At 33.1% G+C, this 5,254-nt stretch overlaps 1 protein-coding gene across 3 annotated transcripts in view; it reads left to right on the forward strand.

Moving 5' to 3' along the window:
* LOC107570032 (transcription factor Sox-2) overlaps positions 1 to 1,857 on the forward strand; it is a 53,013-nt gene extending 51,156 nt beyond the window's left edge. For all 3 annotated transcript variants that reach the window (XR_001606980.1, XR_001606981.1, XR_001606984.1), the window contains one exon: positions 1,587 to 1,857. The gene's annotated coding sequence lies outside the window, so the exon portion shown is untranslated. The remainder of the gene's footprint in view (positions 1 to 1,586) is intronic.
* Positions 1,858 to 5,254: the final 3,397 nt, after the last annotated feature.

The following is a 5,254-nucleotide window of genomic DNA, read 5'->3' on the forward strand; positions in this document are numbered from 1 at the left end:
ATGTATATATAAATACAAAAACATACAGTATATATTTTGAAAATATTTACATGTCTATATTTATATTCATATAATTTATATTATAAATAAATATATTTAATATATAAACAACATTTTTCTGAAATATATACATGCATGTGTGTGTATTTATATATACATAATAAATGTACACAGCACACACACATATATAATGTAAACAAAAACTTTTATTTTGGATGCACGATTAATTGTTTGACAGCACTAATAAATATATATATTGCTTGAAATAAAATAATTGTCAACTTAAAGAAAATAAATATAACAAATGAAACGTATTTTATTTCAACTATTTGCAAATTTTCATTTAGTTAGCTTGAAATTTAATTAACTAAAATTAAAATTTGTATAAAATAATACATATATTTTAAAAATAGTCGGTTATTTACTAGCCCAAGTCAAAAGAACCCACTGCAAGGTTTCTAGATATAGAATTCTTCACCGCTAGATGAAAATTAACTCAGCAAGCCGATTGATGTGACGTATCATTCACGTCTGTTGCAGGATGAGTTAAGTTGAAGATGGAAACTTGTGCAGTATGTGTTGCTATATGCACACTTTAGCAAACTCCAGTGATAACAGCATAAAAATGGCTCGACTGTCATTTAGTTCCTATGAAATTATTAAATTATTTTCTCACTGATTATTTGTGTGCAATATTAACATACTGTTTATAGCTACACTGAAATTAACAGTCCTTTTCTGACCAACCAAAAATGTGGTAATCTTAACTAAGCAATTTGGCCTGGAAAGAGATCAACGTCATTAGCGTCTTTTGTTTGACAAAGAGGAACTGGCTCGTGGAGAGCGTTCAATCTCCGCAGCAGGCGTATCTCTTTGAACACACTCTACGAAATGAGTTTCTCTATCAGTTGGAGGCCGTTTCGCTCTCCACTTTAAAAATAGAGATGATGGGAGGGAAGCCCTTGGAATATTTATTGGGAGGGGGGAATAAATCCGCAATCCACCAATAATTTTCCCTTCTCGGTCACATGTTCTTCCCGGCCATGACTTTTTTTTAGTTTTTTTTCCAATTACTTAACGGTATTTACATATTATTTTAATGTACTGCGGCAGATACGCGCCATGCCACAGCCCAGCAATGAGGCGCTGAAAGAATTCACGCTTAATTGTATTTCATAAATCATATTGGGAGCCCCTTCAGAATAAGCTCCCTGTAACAAAATGATAAAATGGCCAATTATGAGAAAATTCCAGGATCTGTAATTTACTAAACACACTCCAGAGAGAATCTTTTGAGGGGAAAGATAGACTCCCTGTTGAATTGTTTTCCTTTAGAGTGGCTTTATGCTATATTACTAAATAAATTATAATTGTTTGTGATTATTCGTGCTTGTTTTCGACAGATCTTTACACATACAGCATCCGTCACTTTGACCCCACCCCCCCATCAGGGAGATTGAACCCAAACTAGTGTTTGCAGTCTAAACTGTAGCCTTTTAAACACAAATACCTGAGGTGATAGGTAGAGATAGCAGCTCCATCACTCTCAGAGCTGCTCAAATTCCTAATCACAGTATTTGTTTTAGCTTTTGCAGGTTCTGGCCAAACCTGTGGGCTGAATTCTCCTGATTCGTTGTCTCGCGGAGGACCAGATCTGGGGACATTGGTGTCAGCAAACTTCGAGCATCAACTTTGACCTCTCAGTATATTCATATGCTGGACGCATGCTAAAATTATTATGTATATGGAATTTACTAATGTCACTGCATTCTGCGTGACTCATTTCACCAAAAGAAACTCCTATCCATTTATGATAAAAAAAAAATAGGTTAGACTTTATCTTGATAGTCCACTTTAGACATTTTACTAACTATAAGTAACTTTGTAACTACATGTCAACTACATGTCAACTAATTCTCATTAATTTGCAACTACATGTCTACTAACTCTCAGAGTAGACTGTTAGGGTAGGTTTAGGGTTAGTAGAATGTTGACAAAGAAAGTGTTACAAGATATTAAGCAGACAGTCTACTAATACTCTATTAACTGCTAGTTGACATGTAGTTGCAAAGTTACTTGCTGTTAATAGAATGTCTAAAGTGGACTATCGAAATAAAGTGTTACCAAAAAATATTTTAATGCAAGATATCTTTTTTTTAGATTGTCTTTAAAAATGATTAGTAATGTCCCTCTTTGATGCCATACTTTTTTTATGTTTGACAAATCAATGTAAGATATCATTTTGAAATGTTTGTCGATTGCTTTATTTGGTTTTTGAGATAGATTTAATGCATTTTAAATGTTTATCTAAAAATAAAAAATATAGTTTTATAATTAAGCTTCAGTCAAATTGCCCAAGCAAAAATAACTTAAGTACACTACTCCAGTTTTAAACCACTGTAAATAGAATATAAAAACAAAATACTCTAATAGGGACTCTAATGAGTCATTGAATCATTTATTTGAAATGAAACAACCAAATGAACTGATTCACTAAAATTATCTGCACTTTTAAGCCAGTTTAAGAGAGTCTTTGATTAGCTCATGTGTCTGAGAAGCTCTGCATGTGATAAAAGATGCTTTGTCACGCTACTGGTTGAAAATGTATTTGTTACTTTGTTAGTAATACTTATAATCAAAATACTCACAATCAAAAACGTATTGCTGTGAACTATAGGTCAGAGACTTATGTTCAATGATATGGAAATAAATTCAATGTCAATTCATTGTTTGTTTGTTTCACCTATCACAATATTGGGATGTTTTTTTTTCTCTGCAAATATTGATATATGCAATTGATTATATAGCATATAATGTAAGTAATTATATTAAAATGCATTATACAAAAGGAAAAACTTTTAATAATCTACTTTTTACTTGTATGTTGGTTTTACATTGTTTTGAAAAGGGTTTAAATGTAATGATTCTAAAAATGTCATGTGGTATGACCATTAAATAAAATGCATTATATTTTATTACCCCTTCTGAATACATTTGAATATACACATCTGTTTTTTAGTTCTACTTTTTTTAGGTAAGTTTTTTTTTTCTTCCTAAATATCATGAACTAATAATAAATGCCATTACATGTTTTGGGGGAAATCACACCATATTATATTTTAGAAGCTGAACTAAACTGTATTATCCTAAAATTACCAAATTATCTGTTATTTTGAAAGATTTGCTAACATCATTTTGTTTTATATATATTTTTTCCTACATATGTTGGTTGCACCACATGACAGAAGTTTTCAATTATTAATAAGCAGTAAAGCATTCTTGTCATTTCTTTTTTAAAGAAATAATAATAAATGATGTCAAAATAATTAAGTGGGGTTTACTTTGAGGAATTTATGATATCAGGAGAACAGTTGCATCACCCTGACATTTTTTGTATTGTGGCAGTTTCGAAATTATATAGTCGGTTAGTGGTGCTAAAAGTGCGTTTAGTGTTATCCGAAGCAGATGGATGTGAATCTGGCAGCGTTTTATTGCATTGGTTGTTGTACACATCACAGCAGTTTAGAAATAACATTTCCAGTGGGTGGCACTAAAAGTGTATTCGGTTTTATCCGAAGCAGATGAACGCAAATCTGGAAAAGTTCAATTAAGTTGCTTGTTGTAGGTATCGCGGAAGTTTAGAAATTAAACGCCAGGTGAGTGGTGCTAAAAGCACGTTCAGATTTATTTGAAACAGACTAATGTGAATCTGCCAGTATTTTATTACGTTGATTGTTGTTCGGAAAGTAAATGTTCAGTGAGTGGTGCTAAAAGTATGTTCGGTTTTATCTGAAGCAGATGAATGTGAATCTGGTAGTGTCTTATTGCATTGTTTGTTGTACGTATCACGGCAGTTCGGAAATTAAATGTCCAGTGGGTGGCGCTAAAAGTGTGTTTGGTTTTATCCGAAGCAGATCTGGAAAAGTTAAATTATGTTTACATCGCGGGAGTTCAAAAATGAAATGTCTCGTGAGTAATGCTAAAAGCACATTCAGATTCATCCAAAATCGACAAACATGATTCTGCCAGCATTTTATTACGTTGGTTCTTGTATTTATCACAACTGTTCAGAAATGAAATGTCGAATGAGTGGCGCTAAAATAACCTTCAGATTTATCTGAAACAGATAAAAGTGAATCTGTAAATGTTTTATTACGTTGACTGTTGTATTGTAGCAGTTGAGAAATTCTATGTTTGGTAAGTGCTAAATGTGTGTTCGGTTTTATCCAAAGCAGTTGAACAGATAGCAGTGTTTTATTGCATTGGTTGCCGTACGTGTGCCCGTAGTTAGGAAGTGAAATGGCCGGTGAGTGGCGCTAAAAGCACATTCATATTTATCCGAAACAGATGAACGTGAATCTAGCAAATGTTAATTATGTTGGTTACTGTATGTATTGCAACAGTTCGGAAATAAAATGTCTAGTAAATGGCACTAAAAATGTGTTCAGATTTATCCAGATCAGATGAACATGAATCTAACAACATTTTATTCCATTGATTGTTGTACATATTGTAACGAATCGGACAATTCTTGGTGATTGGCTCTAAAAGTGTGTTCGGTTTTACCCGAAGCAGATGCATGTGAATCTGCCAACGATTTATTGCTTTGGTTGTATGCATTGCCACAGTTCAGAAATGAAATGTAAGCTGAGTGATGCTAAAAAAGCTAATGCTTTGTCATGTTTGAAAATCACGTTGTTAACAAAAGCTGGTAATGTTAACCTGATAATGCCGTACCAGGTGCGCTACTGAGCAAGTTTACTATGTCACAAAAGCCATACATATGGAGCAAAGTATGTGATGAAAATGTTAAAATGTATTATTTAAATCATGCACTGCAGTAAAAGTTATAATATTGGGCAAGGAATGTAATGAAAATAAGTGTTTATTAATCAATAAACTTGCCCTGTAATCATCATTTGTGTGAATGTAAATAAAAGTTTTATTTTATTTCAACTGGAAACTGCAGTGAATTTTATGTATAGGCACATTTAGCAAAACTGTTTTTTTCCATACTGTAGGTTTGTGAAATCTCTTCCTGTGAAATTGATGATGCCAATGTGTCCGTGACACCTTTAAACGAATCATCACATCTGAAGGTACATTTATTCAAGTCAAAGTCATCTAGCGTTCAGAGAAGAGCAGCGTTGGCTCTGACATATCCACCACGGGCCACCCATCATGTTGGCTTTATGTTGTCCGTATGTTAGGTTGCTGTTATTTTGCCGTCTCCCTCAGGCACGGCTCAAATTTG

Source organism: Sinocyclocheilus grahami, unplaced genomic scaffold (assembly GCF_001515645.1).
Source record: "Sinocyclocheilus grahami isolate Dianchi unplaced genomic scaffold, SAMN03320097.WGS_v1.1 scaffold1407.1, whole genome shotgun sequence".
In the NCBI taxonomy this organism is placed as follows: domain Eukaryota; kingdom Metazoa; phylum Chordata; class Actinopteri; order Cypriniformes; family Cyprinidae; genus Sinocyclocheilus; species Sinocyclocheilus grahami.